Source organism: Oncorhynchus gorbuscha, linkage group LG02 (genome assembly GCF_021184085.1).
Source record: "Oncorhynchus gorbuscha isolate QuinsamMale2020 ecotype Even-year linkage group LG02, OgorEven_v1.0, whole genome shotgun sequence".
Lineage (NCBI taxonomy): Eukaryota > Metazoa > Chordata > Actinopteri > Salmoniformes > Salmonidae > Oncorhynchus > Oncorhynchus gorbuscha.
Genome location: NC_060174.1, coordinates 14,953,019 through 14,975,401, shown reverse-complemented (window position 1 = coordinate 14,975,401; position 22,383 = coordinate 14,953,019). Strand labels below are relative to the sequence as shown.

The window sequence follows — 22,383 nt, the reverse complement described above, 5'->3', positions numbered from 1 at the left end:
ATAAATATTAACGAAATCTGAATATACTCTGGATACAATCAGTAACACGAGAATAATATTCCTGGCAAATATGGGGTAGGTGCAACATAAGACAAAAACATTTTGAGTTTGAGGGTTTGAGGGAGCTGACTAACTGGTGTCTCCAAGTGGACAAACCTCTCCAAAGTATGCATAGTTCCTCAGTAATTTCAATGCACTTTTATGACTCAAAGAAGAGTCTAGGACTATAGGGAGCTTTTTTGAGCTCTTCTAGCTGTGTCGTTGAGGAACTAGAGCAAGCACAGTTGTAGTTGTTTGGAACACAACCCTACATCCTTACCATCACACAATTACTGTTCACGCAAACTAGAAACGTTCCATTATAAATTGCAATCTGTGGGCATCATTTGAAAGCGTGTTATAAAATACGATATTAGGGTGTGAGGCTTTCACAATGCAATTCAGGAAAACATATCGTTGTGAGGAATCATCGAAAGGAATCATTGTGAGTGCATTCAGATGTGTGCCACAGTTATTTTCCTTCACAAAAGTCAATTGATGCAGCGGTGCGTCAATCTAAGTAAAATCTCCATCAAAATCCGTCAATTTAATCTAGACATATCCGCCGATGTCGCACTTTCGCATCAACAGTGAAAGGTGGCAGAGCTAGATGGTGTGTGAGACATCCCGAAAATCAGTTCTCTCACGAAAGCGTCTGTAGTGTCCGAACACTCTATGGAAGGGGGAGACTCTCACAATGGTTCTCTCTGTTTGGTTCTATGACCCCCACAAGTGTCACGGGACCCGTCTGCAGGTAACCGGTACCGGTTAAACATTTTTTAATGGAAGTTCAGTACAGTTTTTGGTTCCAACCGCTGTGTCTTTGTGAGACGCAGAGTAGATGAACGGATCATCTCCACATGTGGTTCCCACTGTGTGCCTACCCAAAAAATGAGTTATATGTGTAAAAAAAAAAAAAACACACACACACACACACACACACACACACACACACACACACACACACACACACACACACACACACACACACACACACACACACACACACACACACACACAGTACCAGTCAAAGTTTTGGACACATCTACACATTGAAAGGTTTTTCTTTAGTTTTACTATTTTCTAAATTGTGAATAGAAGTGAAGACATCAAAACTATGAAATAACACATGGAATCATGTAGTAACAAAAGAAGTGTTAAACAAATCAAAATATATTTTATATTTGAGATTATTCAGAGTAGCCACCCTTTGCCTTGATGACAGCGTGAACCCAACATTTAATTTGTTAAGTTGTCGACAAGTTAATAGGCTATTTACCGTATTGCAAAAGTGACATTGGATTGTGTTTGATTGTCAAAGCAACCAAATATCAACTTTTGAAGATGTACTGTATTACGTTATATGTTTACTGTATGAATTTAAACATAATCCACCCTGACATTTATTTTGGTTTATTATTATTCCATAGGAGCTTGTCAATTTATTGCTGTGTGGACAGGCTGTGTCCAATGTCTTCAACAACAATATGGAGCTGGATTCAGGCAATGGAAACCTGACCCTTCTCAAGGGAATAAGATGTCGCAGTGACATTGGACTGCTGTCCTTATTTGAACATTATAATATATGCAAGGTAAAAACACATGGTTACATGACACAGTATTAATGTCTACACTTCTCAACCAAGACGTTCCATTTCCAGAGGCCTTTTGATTCTAATGATCATGTATGGTTTGATACATTTTGAATGTTGGCTCCAACCTGAAGACTCCCAAGTTCCTTCCTATCTGGGTGGTGTGCAGTGAGAACCATTTCAGCATGCTCTTTGGTGTGCAGGGGCTGCTGAGTGACCAGTGTGTGATCGGGGAGTTTGACCTGTACTACTACGACGGCCTAGCCAATCAGAAGGAGGAAATCTGCCTAACTGTCTGTACGTATGGATCACTGATGATGATCTGCTAGAGAACTAGACACAGATGCATCCCTTTCCTATGTACTGTAACTATTTGGGTAATTCTGTTATTGATGTGAAATGATCAGGCTCTATTCATTCATCTCACGTATCACTCGTATGTATTTCACTTGAAAAATGAATGACTTACAGCACTAATCATAAGTTAATATCAAGTTAGTGTTCCTCATGAAGAGTTTGTGTTCTTGTATTTATGTCCAGTTGTAGGTACCTCAGGAATATCTGCTGGCTGCCAAGGTGTGGACACTGATCTCATTCCTCCTCTTGAACACTGTATACAGACCAAGTGAGTCAGTTCATTTTTCTTGTTCAAACATGCATTAAAACCCCCTAGAGTCTATTGATGCACCGGTGCTTAAATATAAATAAAATCATTCCCATCAAAATCCATCAGTTTATGCTAGTGACTTGTCTGAAGGTAACCAGTACTGGATCAAAAAAATGGAAGTATGGAGCTTAGTTTTGTGCCTACTCCCAAAAAAATGTTTAAATATGTATAAAAAATATTTATATATATTTATATATTTTCTGTTCTTAGCTTTCTTATATCTCCTAGATATAGGACAGACACTTATTTCTTGGACTGTCATTTTTGCCATTTATGAATGTGTTATTCAATGCGTTTCTATGTGCTATAGTAATGAAAGGCCAAATTCAAAAGTTTACAAACAATTTTATATTTTAAACCTAAAGAGGTCCTAAAACTCCAAATCAAATAGCTAAATGATCCATAGTATGACCATCTTATAACAAATCCACATGTCAGCTTAGAACCCCCGCCCCAACAGCTTAGACTTACATGTGTGTTCCAGGTTCTGAATCAAGGGTCTGAATGAAGATGTTCAAACTCTATCATATAGTGGCGAATGTATTACAGATGGCAGAACTTGAGATTCACGGCCATGGTGAAGACACAGGAACTCGATGAGTCAACATTATGGCATCTTCGTGGATACCATGCCGCGTCTCTGGCAGAATATGCGGTGATGAAGATGACACACCACAGGTATGTAACTGGAGTCCACCTCATAGTTTATGCATAATTTTGCAATTGGAATGTTTGATCAATAAAATATTATGAACTTTATATTTACAGGACATTTTTTTGTATGTTGAATTTTTACCCCCTTTTCTCCCCAATTTCGTGGTGTCCAAATGGTTGTAGTAGCTACTATCTTGTCTCATCGCTACAACTCCCGTACGGGCTCGGGAGAGACGAAGGTTGAAAGTCATGCGTCCTCCGATACACAACCCAACCTAGCCGCACTGCTTCTTAACACAGCGCGCATCCAACCCGGAAGCCAGCCGCACCAATGTTTCGGAGGAAACACTGTGCACCTGGCAACCTTGGCTAGCGCGCACTGCGCCCGGCCCGCCACAGGAGTCGCTGGTGCGCGATGAGACAAGGACATCCCTACCGACCAAGCCCTCCCTAACCCAGACGACGCTAGGCCAATTGTGCGTCGCCCCATGGACCTCCCGGTCGTGGCCGGTTACGACAGAGCCTGGGCGCGAACCCAGAGTCTCTGATGGCACAGCTGGCGCTGCCGTACAGCACCCTTAACCACTGCGCCACCCGGGAGGCATTTCCAGAACACTTGCTCTCCACTGCCACCTCGGCTCCAAGTTAGCTTATGCTGCAGTCTCCAAGTGCCAAGAGGCAACTGGCTTCATTAATAAGTGCATTGACGATGTCATCCCCACAGTGACCGTACGTACATATCCCAACCAGATGCCATGGATTACAGGAAACAGCAGCCTTGAGCAAAAGGCTAGAGCTGCCTCTTTCAAAAGAGCGGAACACTAACCCAGATGCTTATAAGAAATCCCGTTACACACTAACGAATCATCAAACAGGCAAAGAGTTCATACAAGACTAAGATCGAATCCTACTACACCGGCTCTGATGCTCGTTGGGTGTGGCAGGGCTGGGAAACTATCACGGATCACAAAGGGAAACGCAACCACAAGCTGCCCAGTGACACAAGCTTACCAGACGACCTAAATGCACTCCATGTTCGCTCTAAGCCAAGCAACACTGAACCATGCACGAGAGCACCAGCACAACACATCCACCACACTGACCCCTCAGGAGGGCGTGCTTAGTCCCCTCCTGTACTCCCTGTTCACCCACGACTCCAATACCATCATTAAGTTTGCAGACGACACAACGGTGGTAGGCCTGATCACCGAAGAGACAGCCTGTATGGAGGTGGTCCCGACAGTGTAATGCAAGGACAACAACCTCTCCCTCAACATCAGTAAGATAAAAGGAGCTGATCGTGGACTAAAGGAAATGGAGGGCCGAGCATACCCCCATTCACACCGACAGGGCTGTAGTGGAGTGGGTCGAGATCTTCAAGTTCCTCTGTGTCCACATCACTAAGGATCTATCATGGTCCACACACACCAACCGTACAGCTTCACCACCGAGAACATCTTGACTGTCTGCATCACCATTTCATATAGCAATTGCAAGGCACTACGGAGGGTAGTGCGTACGGCCCAGTACATCACCTCCCTTCCATCCAAGACCTCTATACCAGGCGGTGTCAGAGGAAGGCCCCAAAAAATGGTCATAGTCTCCAGCCACCCAAGCCACATACTGTTCCCTCTGCTGCCATATGGCAAGCAGTACCATTGCACCAAGTCTGGAACCAACAGGACCCTGAACCCCAAAGCCATAAGACTTGTAAACAAGACTGTTAAATACACTACAGGACCAAAAATATGTGGACACCTGCTTGTCAAACATCTCATTCCAAAATCATGGGCATTAATATTGAGTTGGCTATAACAGCCTTCCACTCTTCTGGGAAAGCTTTCCATTAGATGTTGGAACATTGTTGCGGGGACTTCCATTCAGCCACAAGAGCATTAGTGACGTCGGGCACTGATGTTGGGCGATTAGGCCTGGCTCGCAGTCTGCGTTCCAATTCATCCCAAACATGTTCGATGGGGTTGTGGTCAGGGCTCTATGCAAGCCATACAAGTTCTTCCACACTGATGTCAACAAACCATTTCTGTATGGACCTCTCTTTGTGCATGGGGTATTTTCATGCTGAAACAGGAAAGGGCCTTCCCCAAACTGTTGCCACAAAATTGGATGCACAGAATCGTCTCGAATGTCATTGTATGCTGTAGCGTTAAGATTTCCCTTCACTGGAACTAAGGGGCCTAGCCCAAACCATGAAAAACAGCCCCAGACCATTATTCCTCCTCCACCAAACTTTACAGTTGGCACTATGCATTGGGACAGGTAGCGTTCTCCTGGCATCCCAGACCCAGATTCTTCCGTCGGACTGCCAGATGGTGAAGCGGGATTCATCACTCCAGAGAACGTTTTCCACTGCTCCAGAGTCCAATGGCAGCGAACTTTACACCACTCCAGCCAACGCTTGGTATTGCGCATGGTTATCATCTTAAATGTCACCGACCGCCACTGATGCCCACAAACACATAACATGCACTGTCTATTATCTATCCTGTTGCCTAGTCATGTTACCCCTACTTATATGCACAGCAGAGGCTGGTGGGAGGAGCTATAGGAGGACAGGCTCATTATAATGGTTGGAATGGAGCCAAACATGTTGCTTCCGTGTGTTTGGTACCATTCCATTAATTCCATTCCAGCCATTACAATGAGCCCGTCCTCCTATAGCTCCTCTATAGCCTCCTATGATGTACAGTACATAGCAACCTCAAATACCTCATACCCCTGCACATCGAATCGGTACTGGTACTCCCTATATATAGCCATGTCATTTTCTACTCATGTTATTTTTATTCGTGTCACTATTTCAATATTTTATATTACATTTTGTATTAACTGCATTATTGGACCCGTAAGTAAGCATTTCACTGTTAGTCTACACCTGTTGTCTATCAAGCATTTGACAAATAAAAAATGTGATTTGATTCCGAGTCATTACTAATGATTGTTTGGAATGGCAAGGACTGGAATGTTAACACCAACAGACTGGATTTCTCCATGCTACTGTTAACGTGCTTTGCTCCAATTTGAAATACAGGTGTGCCAAGCTTGTGGCGAGTCAGGTGTGCCAATGACTCGAGGCTGTAATCGCTGCCAAAGGTGCTTCATCAAAGTACTCAGTAAAGGGTCTGAATACTTATGTAAATGTGATAGCAGTTGTTGTATAAATTAGCAAAAATGGCAAAACTGTTTTTGCTTTGTCATTTTGGGGTTGTGTGTAGGTTGATGAGGGAGAAAAACGATTTAATCAATTTTAGGAAAGGCTGTAACGTAACAAAATGTGGAAAAAGTCAAGGGGTCTGAATACTTTCTGAATGTACTGCATAGGCCTAAGGCTGAGACAATAAGAAGACACCGTGGTAGAATAAATTAAACCACACCTTAGTTTTAAAACAAAACCGGAGAGCAACCTCTGTATGGTGAAGTCCACAAAGCATAATACATGTAACAAACAGTTATATGACCTACAGCATGGTCAAGCAAGTTAATGTTAATGACATTTCTCAAGTCTCAAAGAAAATAGGAGCTACCGCCAGTATTCCGGCTCCAATTCAACATTTTGAATTTTTTTAAACTTTTTTTTATTTCACCTTTATTTAACCAGGTAGGCAAGTTGAGAACAAGTTCTCATTTACAATTGCGACCTGGCCAAGATAAAGCAAAGCAGTTCGACAGATACAACGACACACAGTTACACATGGAGTAAAACAAACATACAGTCAATAATACAGTATAAACAAGTCTATATACGATGTGAGAAAATGAGGTGAGAAGGGAGGTAAAGGCAAAAAAGGCCATGGTGGCAAAGTAAATACAATATAGCAAGTAAAACACTGGAATGGTAGTTTTGAAATGGAAGAATGTGCAAAGTAGAAATAAAAATAATGGGGTGCAAAGGAGCAAAATAAATAAATAAAATAACATACAGTTGGGAAAGAGGTAGTTGTTTGGGCTAAATTATAGGTAGGCTATGTACAGGTGCAGTAATCTGTGAGCTGCTCTGACAGTTGGTGCTTAAAGCTAGTGAGGGAGATAAGTGTTTCCAGTTTCAGAGATTTTGTAGTTCGTTCCAGTCATTGGCAGCAGAGAACTGCAAGGAGAGGCGGCCAAAGAAATAATTGGTTTTGGGGGTGACTAGAGAGATATACCTGCTGGAGCGTGTGCTACAGGTGGGAGATGCTATGGTGACCAGCGAGCTGAGATAAGGGGGGACTTTACCTAGCAGGGTCTTTTAGATGACATGGAGCCAGTGGGTTTGGCGACGAGTATGAAGCGAGGGCCAGCCAACGAGAGCGTACAGGTCACAACGGTGGGTAGTATATGGGGCTTTGGTGACAAAACGGATTGCACTGTGATAGACTGCATCCAATTTGTTGAGTAGGGTATTGGAGGCTATTTTGTAAATGACATCGCCAAAGTCGGATTGGTAGGATGGTCAGTTTTACAAGGGTATGTTTGGCAGCATGAGTGAAGGATGCGTTGTTGCGAAATAGGAAGCCAATTCTAGATTTAACTTTGGATTGGAGAGGTTTGATATGGGTCTGGAAGGAGAGTTTACAGTCTAACCAGACACCTAAGTATTTGTAGTTGTCCACGTATTCTAAGTCAGAGCCGTCCAGAGTAGTGATGTTGGACAGGCGGGTAGGTGCAGGTAGCGATCGGTTGAAGAGCATGCATTTAGTTTTACTTGTATTTAAGAGCAATTGGAGGCCATGGAAGGAGAGTTGTATGGCATTGAAGCTTGCCTGGAGGGTTGTTAACACAGTGTCCAAAGAAGGGCCAGAAGTATACAGAATGGTGTCGTCTGCGTAGAGGTGGATCAGAGACTCACCAGCAGCAAGAGCGACCTCATTGATGTATACAGAGAAGAGAGTCGGTCCAAGAATTGAACCCTGTGGCACCCCCATAGAGACTGCCAGAGGTCCGGACAGCAGACCCTCCGATTTGACACACTGAACTCTATCAGAGAAGTAGTTGGTGAACCAGGCGAGGCAATAATTTGAGAAACCAAGGCTATCGAGTCTGCCGATGAGGATGGGGTGATTGACAGAGTCAAAAGCCTTGGCCAGGTCAATGAATACGGCTGCACAGTAATGTTTCTTATCGATGGCGGTTAAGATATCGTTTAGGACCTTGAGCGTGGCTGAGCTGCACCCATGACCAGCTCTGAAACCAGATTGCATAGCAGAGAAGGTATCGTGAGATTCGAAATGGTCGGTAATCTGTTTGTTGACTTGGCTTTCGAAGACCTTAGAAAGGCATGGTAGGATAGATATGTCTGTAGCAGTTTGGGTCAAGAGTGTCCCCCCCTTTGAAGAGGGGGATGACCGCAGCTGCTTTCCAATCTTTGGGAATCTCAGACGACACGAAAGAGAGGTTGAACAGGCTAGTAATAGGGGTGGCAACAATTTTGGCAGATAATTTTAGAAAGAAAGGGTCCAGATTGTCTAGCCCGGCTGATTTGTAGGGGTCCAGATTTTGCAGCTCTTTCAGAACATCAGCTGAACGGATTTGGGAGAAGGAGAAATGGGGAAGGCTTGGGCGAGTTGCTGTTGGGGGTGCAGTGCTGTTGACCGGGGTAGGAGTAGCCAGGTGGAAAGCATGGCCAGCTGTAGAAAAATGCTTCTTGAAATTCTCAATTATGGTGGATTTATCAGTGGTGACAGTGTTTCCTATCTTCAGTGCAGTGGGCAGCTGGGAGGAGGTGTTCTTATTCTCCATGGACTTTACAGTGTCCCAGAACGTTTTTGAGTTAGTGTTGCAGGAAGCAAATTTCTGCTTGAAAAAGCTAGCCTTGGCTTTTCTAACTGCCTGTGTATAATGGTTTCTAGCTTCCCTGAACAGCTGCATATCACGGGGGCTGTTCGATGCTAATGCAGAACGCCATAGGATGTTTTTGTGTTGGTTAAGGGCAGTCAGGTCTGGGGAGAACCAAGGTCTATATCTGTTCCTGGTTCGAAATTTCTTGTATGGGGCGTGTTTATTTAAAATGGTTAGGAAGGCATTTAAAAAAATATCCAGGCATCCTCTACTGACGGGATGAGATCAATATCCTTCCAGGATACCCCGGCCAGGTCGATTAGAAAGGCCTGCTCGCTGAAGTGTTTCAGGGAGCGTTTTACAGTGATGAGTGGAGGTCGTTTGACCGCTGACCCATTACGGATGCAGGCAATGAGGCAGTGATCGCTGAGATCTTGGTTGAAGACAGCAGAGGTGTATTTAGAGGGGAAGTTGGTTAGGATGATATCTATGAGGGTGCCCGTGTTTAAGGCTTTGGGGAGGTACCTGGTAGGTTCATTGATAATTTGTGTGAGATTGAGGGCATCAAGTTTAGATTGTAGGATGGCTGGGGTGTTAAGCATGTTCCAGTTTAGGTCGCCTAGCAGCACGAGCTCTGAAGATAGATGGGGGGCAATCAGTTCACATATGGTGTCCAGAGCACAGCTGGGGGTAGAGGGTGGTCTATAGCAGGCGGCAACGGTGAGAGACTTGTTTTTAGAGAGGTGGATTTTTAAAAGTAGAAGTTCAAATTGTTTGGGTACAGACCTGGATAGTAGGACAGAACTCTGCAGGCTATCTTTGCAGTAGATGGCAACACCTCCCCCTTTGGAAGTTCTATCTTGTCTGAAAATGTTGTAGTTTGGAATTAAAATGTCAGAATTTTTGGTGGTCTTCCTAAGCCAGGATTCAGACACAGCTAGAACATCCGGGTTGGCAGAGTGTGCTAAAGCAGTGAATAGAACAAACTTAGGGAGGAGGCTTCTAATGTTAACATGCATGAAACCAAGGCTATTACGGTTACAGAAGTTGTCAAAAGAGAGCGCCTGGGGAATAGGAGTGGAGCTAGGCACTGCAGGGCCTGGATTCACCTCTACATCGCCAGAGGAACATAGGAGGAGTCGAATAAGGGTGCGGCTAAAAGCAATAAGAATTGGTCGTCTAGAACGTCTGGAACAGAGAGTAAAAGGAGGTTTCTGGGGCGATAAAATAGCATCAAGGTATAATGTACAGACAAAGGTATGGTAGGATGTGAATACAGTGGAGGTAAACCTAGGTATTGAGTGATGAAGAGAGAGATATTGTCTCTAGAAACATCATTGAAACCAGGAGATGTCATTGCATGTGTGGGTGGTGGAACTAATAGGTTGGATAAGGTACAGTGAGCAGGACTAGAGGCTCTACAGTGAAATAAGCCAATAAACACTAACCAGAACAGCAATGGACAAGACATATTGACATTAAGGAGAGGCATGCTTAGTCGAGTGATCAAAAGGGTCCAGTGAGTGGAGAGGTTGGTTGGGGGTTACGGCGATTTAGACAGCTAGCCAGGCCATCGGTAGCAAGCTAGCATAGGATGGAGGTCTGTTATTAGCCACCTCTTGCGTTCCGTCAGTAGATTAGTGGGGTTCCGTGTGGTAGAGGGGATTAATCCAAATCACACAACAACAACAAAAATAAAAACAATAGATATAGTTAGAGGCCCAAGAAGAAAACATAGTAATAATAAAAATAAATAAATTGTCCGATTGTCTATTCAGATAGCATCCGGTAAGACAGCTAACGGTTAGCAGGCCGCAGATGGGCATTCAGGTAACGTCGCGACGGAGGAGCCAGCCGGATAACTCCTTCGGGTAGATAACGTTGGCAGTCCAGTTGTGAAGGCCCGGTGGGGCTCCGCGTAGGCAGGAAAACGGGACCGGATAGGTGACTGCAGCCCAGGAGTGATTGATGGAACTCAGGAGTGATTGACGGAGCTGGCTAGCTCCGGAATAATTGATGTTTGCTCCGGAATCGACGAAAGCCAATAGTCACACGGATAGCAGCTAGCTAGCTGTGATATCCAGGTATGAATGTCCAGAGAGCAGTTGAAATCCAGGGACATGGAGAGAAAAGTTGGTCCGGTATGTTCCGTTCCGAGCCGCGCTGCGCCGTACAAAACTGGCGATAGATTTTCGAGCTAAAGGATAGCTGATGACCACAAACCGTGGTTAGCTGAATACTAACGATTTGCCAGTAAAGAAGCTAACTAGCTTCTGAACTAGCTTCTGAACTAGCTTCTGGTTTAGCTTCTGGCTAGCTCCTGGCTAGCTTCTGGCTAGCTTCTTGGAGTTTCTGGCTAGCTTCTTGGAGGATTACAGATTTGAGGTAAATAATACTTTTTTATAAATATAAATTGGTGAGGTGGGTTGCAGGAGAGTGTTTTGAAGATGAGTTGATGGAAAATAAAAAATAAAATGTATGTGAAAAAAGTTGTAAATATATATATATATACAGTGCCTTGCGAAAGTATTCGGCCCCCTTGAGCTTTGCGACCTTTTGCCACATTTCAGGCTTCAAACATAAAGATATAAAACTGTATTTTTTGTGAAGAATCGTCAACAAGTGGGACACAATCATGAAGTGGAACAACATTTATTGGATATTTCAAACTTTTTTTAACAAATCAAAAACTGAAAAATTGGGCGTGCAAAATTATTCAGCCCCCTTAAGTTAATACTTTGTAGCGCCACCTTTTGCTGCGATTACAGCTGTAAGTCACTTGGGGTATGTCTCTATCAGTTTTGCACATCGAGAGACTGAATTTTTTTCCCATTCCTCCTTGCAAAACAGCTCGAGCTCAGTGAGGTTGGATGGAGAGCATTTGTGAACAGCAGTTTTCAGTTCTTTCCACAGATTCGATTGGATTCAGGTCTGGACTTTGACTTGGCCATTCTAACACCTGGATATGTTTATTTTTGAACCATTCCATTGTAGATTTTGCTTTATGTTTTGGATCATTGTCTTGTTGGAAGACAAATCTCCATCCCAGTCTTTTGCAGACTCCATCAGGTTTTCTTCCAGAATGGTCCTGTATTTGGCTCCATCCATCTTCCCATCAATTTTAACCATCTTCCCTGTCCCTGCTGAAGAAAAGCAGGCCCAAACCATGATGCTGCCACCACCATGTTTGACAGTGGGGATGGTGTGTTCAGGGTGATGAGCTGTGTTGCTTTTACACCAAACATAACGTTTTGCATTGTTGCCAAAAAGTTCAATTTTGGTTTCATCTGACCAGGGCACCTTCTTCCACATGTTTGGTGTGTCGCCCAGGTGGCTTGTGGCAAACTTTAAACAACACTTTTTATGGATATCTTTAAGAAATGGCTTTCTTCTTGCCACTTTTCCATAAAGGCCAGATTTGTGCAATATACGACTGATTGTTGTCCTATGGACAGAGTGTCCCACCTCAGCTGTAGATCTCTGCAGTTCATCCAGAGTGATCATGGGCCTCTTGTCTGCATCTCTGATCAGTCTTCTCCTTGTATGAGCTGAAAGTTTATAGGGACGGCCAGGTCTTGGTAGATTTGCAGTGGTCTGATACTCCTTCCATTTCAATATTATCGCTTGCACAGTGCTTCTTGGGATGTTTAAAGCTTGGGAAATATTTTTGTATTCAAATCCGGCTTTAAACTTCTTCACAACAGTATCTCGGACCTGCCTTGTGTGTTCCTTGTTCTTCATCAAATCAAATCAAATTTTATTTGTCACATACACATGGTTAGCAGATGTTAATGCGAGTGTAGCGAAATGCTTGTGCTTCTAGTTCCGACAATGCAGTGATAACCAACAAGTAATCTAACTAACAATTCCAAAACTACTGTCTTATACACAGTGTAAGGGGATAAGGAACATGTACATAAGGATATATGAATGAGTGATGGTACAGAGCAGCATACAGTAGATGGTATCGAGTACAGTATATACATATGAGATGAGTGTGTAGACAAAGTAAACAAAGTGGCATAGTTAAAGTGGCTAGTGATACATGTGTTACATAAGGATGCAGTCGATGATGTAGAGTACAGTATATACATATGCATATGAGATGAATAATGTAGGGTAAGTAACATTATATAAGGTAGCATTGTTTAAAGTGGCTAGTGATATATTTACATCATTTCCCATCAATTCCCATTATTAAAATGGCTGGAGTTGGGTCAGTGTCAATGACAGTGTGTTGGCAGCAGCCACTCAGTGTTAGTGGTGGCTGTTTAACAGTCTGATGGCCTTGAGATAGAAGCTGTTTTTCAGTCTCTCGGTCCCAGCTTTGATGCACCTGTACTGACCTCGCCTTCTGGATGATAGCGGGGTGAACAGGCAGTGGTTCGGGTGGTTGATGTCCTTGATGATCTTTATGGCCTTCCTGTAACAACGGGTGGTGTAGGTGTCCTGGAGGGCAGGTAGTTTGCCCCCGGTGATGCGTTGTGCAGTCCTCACTACCCTCTGGAGAGCCTTACGGTTGAGGGCGGAGCAGTTGCCGTACCAGGCGGTGATACAGCCCGCCAGGATGCTCTCGATTGTGCATCTGTAGAAGTTTGTGAGTGCTTTTGGTGACAAGCCGAATTTCTTCAGCCTCCTGAGGTTGAAGAGGCGCTGCTGCGCCTTCTTCACGACGCTGTCAGTGTGAGTGGACCAATTCAGTTTGTCTGTGATGTGTATGCCGAGGAACTTAATGATGCTCTCTGCGCTTTTAACGGACCTCTGAGACTATCACAGTACCGGTGCATTTATATGGAGACTTGATTACACACAGATGGATTGTATTTATCATCATTAGTCATTTAGGTCAACATTGGATCATTCAGAGATCCTCACTGAACTTCTGGAGAGAGTTTGCTGCACTGAAAGTAAAGGGGCTGAATAATTTTGCACGCACAATTGTTCAGTTTTTGTTTTGTTAAAAAAGTTTGAAATATCCAATAAATGTCGTTCCACTTCATGATTGTGTCCCACTTGTTGTTGATTCTTCACAAAAAAAATACAGTTTTATATCTTTATGTTTGAAGCCTGAAATGTGGCAAAACGTCGCAAAGTTCAAGGGGGCCGAATACTTTCGCAAGGCACTGTATACGGGACACGACAAGACGAGGACAAAAGACGTCTGAACTGCTATGCCATCTTGGAAAATCTAATCACCTATGCTTAGTCTAATACTGTGACAACTAAAACATTTCAAAAACTATTTATTCCAGTCAACGTAAGCTAAAAATTATGTGGCTGTCCATGGTTCTGTTGTGTGTTTGTGTGTGGGTGTGCGCAAGTACAAAAAACACGTTGACTCACCCTACTTGTAGAGAAACGCCAATACCATCCTCCACACTTTCATGTTGATGAAACAGTCTGACTGTCCAACAGTACATGCTTTTTTTGTTGTTGTCCTAGGCTACCTGGCTAAAATGCTTGTTCGCTAGCCTTTCTTTTATGGAGAATGTTGGCTAGTTAATATTAGCCTATTACATCTAGCTATATATTGAACGTCCATCCTCTCAGGCCAGGGATCAATGTATGAATGGATCAGAATCGCCGTTATAATCATTGGACAGTACAGAGAATTAAGAAAAACCACAAGTCCAAATCCCCATGCATGGCTAATTTAGGAAAAATACAATTTTAGCTAGTTATCCAACAACACAACGAGATGCAACAATTCAAGTAGTTTCTGTCAATGAAGTATTGCTCTCGATGTGATTGAAGTGAAGCCAAATCCAAACTGGCTTCCCTTGACACTTTTTTTAGTGCGCCAGGACCATTAACGGTTTAGCTCAACACTGATTGGCTATTATTTAATACTTGTAGTTTTTTTTATCAAGGGAGGCCAAATGCTCACCGACTTACCTTGCATTCAATGCTACGGGTGGCAACAATGTCATACTCTTTTTGACCAGACAGCATCAGATAGATGGGCTACACATACAGAGACAGAGGGGCGCTGTTTTGCTTGCTTTCTAATGATGAGATACAGTTGAAGTCGGATGTTTACATACACTTAGGTTGGAGTCATTAAAACTTGTTTTTCCAACCACTCCACAAATTTCTTGTCAATAAAATATAGTTTTGGCAAGGTACCACGTTCATCTGTACAAATAATAGTACGCAAGTATAAACACCATGGGACCACGCAGCCGTCATACCGCCCAGGAAGGAGACACGTTCTGTCTCCTAGAAATGAACATACTTTGGTGCGAGAAGTGCAAATCAATCCCAGAACAACAGCAAAGACCCTGTGAAGATGCTGGAGGAAACAAGTACAAAAGTATCTATATCCACAGTAAAACCAGTCCTATATCGACATAACCTGAAAGGCCGCTCAGCAAGAAAGAAGCCACTACTCCAAAATCGCCATAAAAAAGACAGACTACGGTTTACAACTGCACATGGGGACAAAGATCGTACTTTTTGGAGAAACGTCCTCTGGTCTGATGAAACAAAAATAGAACTGTTTGGCCATAATGACCATCGTTATGTTTGGAGGGAAAAGGGGGAGGCTTGCAAGCCGAATAACACCATCCCAACCGTGAAGCATGGGGGTGGCAACATCATGTTGTGGGGGTCCTTTGTTGCAAGAGGGACTGGTGCACTTCACAAAATGGATGGCATCATGAGGAAGTACAATTATGTGGATATATTGACGCAACATCTCAAGACATCAGTCAGGAAGTTAAAGCTTGGTTGCAAATGGGTCTTCCAAAAGGACAATGACCCCAAGCAAGTTGTGGCAAAATGGCTTAAGAACAACAAAGTCAAGGTATTAGAGTGGCCCTGACCTCAATCCCATAGAAAATGTGTGGACAGAACTGAAAAATGTGTGAGCAAGGAGGCCTACAAACCGGACTCAGTTACTGCAGCTCTGTCAGGAGGAATGGGCCTAAATTCATCCAAATTATTGTGGGAAGCTTGTGGAAGGCTATCCGAAACGTTTGACCCAATTTAAACAATTTAAAGGCAATGCTACTAAATACTAATTGAGTGTATGTAAACTTCTGACCCACTGGGAATGTGATGAAAGAAATAAAAGCTGAAATAAATCCCTACTATTATTCTGACATTTCACATTCTTAAAATAAAGTGTTGATCCTAACTGACCTAAGACAGGGAATCTTTACTGTGAGTAAAGGTCAGGAATTGTGAAAAACTGAGCTTAAATGTATTTGGCTAAGGTGTATGTAAACCTCCGACTTCAACTGTATGTTCAGCTTCTTGCGAATTGAAGGATCCATGAATACACACCACTGCTGAAGTGATTAATTGAAATTATTAAACCAAAATGTATATAAAACATGCTTGTCAAAATACACTTACTTCAAAACAGGAATAGAATGTTCATCCAGTTTTGTACACAAGTTGAATAAACGAACACTGAAAAATAAATTGACGAGCGTTATTACACGATAGCTGCTGGTTCAAAATGCATTCCATACATTACTTTATTTTCAGGACTTTTATTTTAAATCACAAAGCTAATTTCATCAATCATAATGTAAAGAGATTATTTTAAGTGTTTATTATTTTCCATGTCAGGTTGAAGCCATTTCAGAATGCTATAATTAACTTATTCAGAACTGGCCCCAAATGTGCTTTATTTGTTATGTCACCTTAAATGTGTAGCCTGATCCACTAGCCTGATTGCTGCCTTAGTTTCGTTTCACTGAATCCATGTAGCATACCCATAATAATGAATTAAAGTAGCTCATCATAGTGTAAAATAAATAGATGGTTGTATATTTTTTGTTTATGTTGGTAGAATGTTTATTCCGGTTTATTCCGGTTCTACATCGATGGTTTACTCAAACATTTAAAATAATGTATGACCTTTATTTTAAATCACTTTTATTATTATTATTATTATTATTATTGCCTTCATGTGCCCACTCCAAATTGTACATTAATAAAATATACAATTAATCAATAGCAGTGCTTGACTTGGGCAGGAGCTCACCTGAACAGAGTACTGGCACCTCAGATTTTCTATTGTTTGAGTTCATGTTCCTCGTATAGAATTTTTGCTCAAAAGTTTATGGAGCTCCTGCACTTAAATATTAACAGTACCCACACCCAAAATGAGTAATGGCACCTATTTCAGTCCAAGTCAAGCACTGATCTATAGCAACGAATAGGACTTACCCATTCCAGCTGCATAGAGATACAGTCACATCATTGCTCCTCTACATTTCTTGTTTGTAGGCTACTTCCTTACAACAAGGTGCTTTCTTGTGTCTTGGTAGGAGACAGCTTTTTTGATTGGTCAGAGTTTGATCACTGAACCAATCAAATGATTGTTTACCCTATTTGGGCATAGATGATCCTCATAGGAGGCTGACGTTTGAGCTGAGCCAGATCTTTACAATGGCAACCTGAAAAGTAGGTCACGAGCTAGGGTGTGGTGCATTGGTATTAATCCTAGTGCTTTACAGGTAGGCCTATTTCATGTACAGTACACAGAAAGTTTGCGATAATAATAATCGAAATAGCTGAGATTACTTAAAGCATTCTCCAAGGTACAACAGTCCAAATAAAATGGCCAATGACCACCGATTCGTTTTATCTATAATTTCTCTTCATTATTTATCTTCATACGCCAAGGATTAAAAAGGATTTGCCAGTAGATTGTCGAGTTGATGACAACTGTAGATGACTGCTAGATAAGATATTGAAAGTAAGATGTTGACATCAGTCCAATCAAAGCTACTGTAGCTATAGGATGACATGTCTGCTGCAGAGAGACTAGAAAGAGCATGAGAAAATGGGTTTATCAGTCATGGAAATAAAAGTGATGAAAACATGTTGGCTCACTATTTAAAAAGAAGATGGAGAAGAAGCTATATGATAAAAATATGTGATATATGATAAAAAAAATACCAGGGTTTTGGTCCAGGTACACTGCTACCTAGCAATATTTTTTAACATATCTTTCCTTCAAATCCAATGTTAATTGTCACGTGACAAATACAACAGGTTGAAGCCCTTGACCCTGATGACCAGGCCATGTTCCCCGGAGATCAGTTTGTACTCCAGCTGGGCCACGTCAGCCTCGTAGGCCAGCTCTGCCAGGTTGTGGGCCAAGATGTTCACAAAGATGTCAAACAGCACCGGGGTAGAGGGCCACATTTAGAGTGACTGTGAAAGAAAAAATGACAACATCTACAAACAGTAAGGGTTTTGTATTCAGATAAAATACTAACTTCTCTGGAGATTTCTAAATCATCGGGGAGATAAGGTTGAAACGGACATGAGCTAGAAGAAAAATTAAGGGAAGTATTAAATAACTAAAACAGGATATCATTTGGAATGTGTCAGCCTACTAGCTACTAACATTTCTCTTACACATATTGAGAAATAGTAAATCCCAGGTGTCACTGCAATTCCCTAAGGTTATATACACTACCTAAGTAGTCATTATATGCACTACCTAAGTAGACATTATATACTACCTAAGTAGAGGTTATATACACTGCCTAAGTAGGCGTTATATACTAAGTAGAGGTTACATACATTACCTAAGTAGACGTTATATGCACTACCTAAGTAGCGGATATATACTACCTAAATAGAGGTTATATACTACCTAAGTAGAGGTTATATACTACCTAAGTAGAGGTTATATACTACCTAAGTAGAGGTTATATACTACCTAAGTAGAGGTTATATACTACCTAAGTAGAGGTTATATACTACCTAAGTAGACGTTATATACTACCTAAGTAGAGGTTATATACTACCTAAGTAGAGGTTATATACTACCTAAGTAGAGGTTATATACTACCTAAATAGAGTTTATATACTACCTAAGTAGAGGTTATATACTACCTAAGTAGAGTTTATATACTACCTAAGTAGAGTTTATATACTACATAAATAGAGTTTATACACTACCTAAGTAGAGGTTATACACTACCTAAGTAGAGGTTATATACACTACCTAAGTAGAGGTTATATACACTACCTAAGTAGAGGTTATATACACTACCTAAGTAGAGGTTATATACACTACCTAAGTAGAGGTTATATACACTACCTAAGTAGAGGTTATATACACTACCTAAGTAGAGGTTATATACACTACCTAAGTAGAGGTTATATACACTACCTAAGTAGAGGTTATATACACTACCTAAGTAGAGGTTATATACACTACCTAAGTAGAGGTTATATACACTACCTAAGTAGAGGTTATATACACTACCTAAGTAGAGGTTATATACACTACCTAAGTAGACGTTATATACACTACCTAAGTAGAGGTTATATACACTACCTAAGTAGAGGTTATATACACTACCTAAATAGAGATTATATACTATCTAAGTAGAGATTATATACTACCTAAGTAGAGGTTATATACACTACCTAAGTAGAGGTTATATACACTACCTAAGTAGAGGTTATATACACTACCTAAGTAGACGTTATATACACTACCTAAGTAGAGGTTATACACTACCTAAGTAGAGGTTATATGCACTACCTAAGTAGAGGTTATATGCACTACCTAAGTAGAGGTTACATACTAACTAAGTAGAGGTTACATACTAACTAAGTAGAGGTTACATACTAACTAAGTAGAGGTTACATACTAACTAAGTAGAGGTTACATACTAACTAAGTAGAGGTTACATACTAACTAAGTAGAGGTTACCTACTAACTAAGTAGAGGTTACATACTACCTAACTAAAGGTTACATACTACCTAACTAAAGGTTACATACTACCTAACTAAAGGTTACATACTACCTAACTAAAGGTTACATACTACCTAACTAAAGGTTACATACTACCTAACTAAAGGTTACTGTCACGTCTAGTCAAGGTGGGTGGAATCAGGCGCAGAGAGCAAATAGTGATAAGTAGTTTATTCTCCGGTGAACAAAAATAAACACGGACAACCCAAAATACAAAACAGGGTGAAATTATCCAAAACAGGATAACAGACAAACCGGAGAATAAATAAACACAAAAACACCGACAGACGAAACGAAAATGACAAAACAAACAATCCCACACAAAAGAAGGGTGGGACAACCTACATTATATACAGATACTAATTAACTAACACACAGGTGAAAACAATCATTTTTACAAATGTATAAAAAAAATAATGAAATAACCTTACTTATACATAGTATTCAGACCCTTTACTATGAGACTCGAAATTGAGCTCAGGTGCATCCTGTTTCCATTGATCATCCTTGAGATTAGAGTCCACCTGTGGTAAATTCAATTGATTGGACATGATTTGGAAAGGCACACACCTGTCTATATAAAGGTCCCACTGTTGACAGTGCATGTCAGAGCAAAAACCAAGCCAGGAGGTCGAAGGAATTGTCCGTAGAGCTCCAAAACAGGATTGTGTCGAGGCACAGATCTGGGGAAGGGTACCAAAACATTTCTGCAGCATTGAATGTCCCCAAGAACACAGTGGCCTCCATCATTCATAAATGGAAGAAGTTTGGAATCACCAAGACCTTTCCTAGAGCTGGCCGCCCAGATAAACTGAGCAATCGAGGGAGAAGGGCCTTGGTCAGGGGAGTGACCAAGAACACGATGGTCACTCTGACAGAGCTCCAGAGTTCCTCTGTGGAGATGGGAGAACCTTCCAAAAGAACAACCTCCTCTGCAGCACTCCACCAATCAGGCCTTTATGGTAGAGTGGCCAGACGGAAGCTAATCCTCAGTAAAAGGCACATGACAGCCCGCTTGGAGTTTGCCAAAAGTCGTAAAGACTCTCAGACCATGAGACACAAGATTATCTGGTTTGATGAAACCAAGATGGAACTTTTTGGCCTGAATACCAAGGTTCACGTTTGGAGGAAACCTGGCACCATCCCTACGGGTTTTTCAGTGGCAGGGACTGGGAGACTTGTCAGGATAATGACAAAGATGAACGGAGCAAAGTACAGAGAGATCATTGATGAAAACCTACTCCAGAGTGCTCAGGACCTCAGACTGGAGCAAAGGTTCACCTTCTAACAGGTACATGACCCTAAGCACACAGCCAAGACAACGCAGGAGTGGCTTTTGGACAGGTCTCTGAATGTCCTTAATTGGCCCAGCCAGAGCCTGGACTTCGACCCAATCAAACATCTCGAGAGACCTGAAAATAGCTGTGCCTCAACGCTCCCCATCCAACCTGACAGAGCTTGAGAGGATCTGCAGAGAAGAATGGGAGAAACTCCCCAAATACAGGTGTGCCAAGCTTGTAGCGTCATACCCAAGACGACAGATGAGGGGAAAAGAAAGTTTATGAGGGGGGGTGAAAGCAGTTTAATCCATTTTAGAATAAGGCTGTAACGCAACAAAACGTGGAAAAAGTCAAGGGGTCTGAATACTTTCTAAAGGTACTGTAGTTCTAATTGTGCTATTGTATGAATACAGTGTAGCTGCCATAGAATTAAACAATAAGGCATATCGCCAATATACCATGGCTAAGGGCTGTTCTTGCGCATGATGCAGAGTGCTTGGTTAAAGCCCTTAGCCATGGTATATTGGCCATATACCACAAACCCCAGAGGTGCCTTATTGCTATCATAAACTAATGTAATTAGAAGAGTAAAAATTTGTTTTGTCATACCCGTGGTATACGGTCTGATAAACCACGGCTTCAGCCAATCAGCAGTCAGGGCTTGAACCATCCAGTTTATAATTAGGAATTAGAATACTTCATTTAATAAGATTTCGATGCTAACTGCCTATAAGAACATTTGATTTGTTGTCGTTTAACTGATTGTACAGAATTCAAAAGCACATTCATGATAAATGGAATCAATGAATTAAAGTAGAGTTGTGCTTTTTAATATACTAAATTGCATCTATAATATACAAACATCCACAAAATGTTGTACAATCACTTTGTGCTTTTCTCCCACTTAGTCTAGGAGTTCACTGTAACAACAAGTTCACATTAATGGTCTATATTTCTTCCCATAATACGGCATCAAAATAAATTCAGCAAACACCATTATAGATTTGAACTATGATTTACAAATTCACATATTAAATCATTATATTAAGACATTTAAATATAAAACTGAAAATACACATGGTGTGAAGCTACACTTAAAAACGTGCTACTTTGCGATACAAAGATTTTGCTGAATATGTTTAAGATTTTGCCATTGTTTTTTTTAAGCAGAACATTTTAAAATATAATTTTCTGTCTCTTCCATTTCACAATGTATTTTGATGTTGACATGTAATAATAATAATAAATGCCATTTAGCAGACGCTTTTATCCAAAGCGACTTACAGTCATGTGTGCATACATTCTACATATGGGTGGTCCCGGGGATCGAACCCACTACCCTGGCGTTACAAGCGCCATGCTCTACCAACTGAGCTACACAGGACCTCTGCCCAAGTTACATGATACACAAATGAAACCGTTACAACTGAAAACTCAGTTATGTGTCACACACAACAATAGACTGCTTTGCTCTCTAAAACACACACATTTTCATGAAATAAACACTGTATATAAACATGGCTTACATAACGGCTAGGAGATGATATTAGCTGAAGGATAAAGAGTGTGCTCTCCAATGAACATCTATATTCTATATAGTCCCTCAGAATGTCAGAACTGCCTGTACATGGCATTGGCTTAGT

At 41.6% G+C, this 22,383-nt stretch overlaps 1 protein-coding gene and 1 long non-coding RNA gene across 2 annotated transcripts in view; one reads left to right on the top strand and one right to left on the bottom strand.

Annotated features, from left to right (window-relative positions):
• LOC123997623 (sterile alpha motif domain-containing protein 9-like) overlaps window positions 1-16,935 on the bottom strand; it is a 34,196-nt gene extending 17,261 nt beyond the window's left edge. The window contains exon 1 of the mRNA XM_046302051.1: window positions 16,906-16,935. The gene's annotated coding sequence lies outside the window, so the exon portion shown is untranslated. The remainder of the gene's footprint in view (window positions 1-16,905) is intronic.
• Window positions 1,875-2,926, top strand: LOC123997629. Its single transcript, XR_006832152.1, has 3 exons — window positions 1,875-1,928; window positions 2,172-2,256; window positions 2,848-2,926. It is a non-coding gene; the product is annotated as an uncharacterized LOC123997629 (long non-coding RNA).
• Window positions 16,936-22,383: the final 5,448 nt, after the last annotated feature.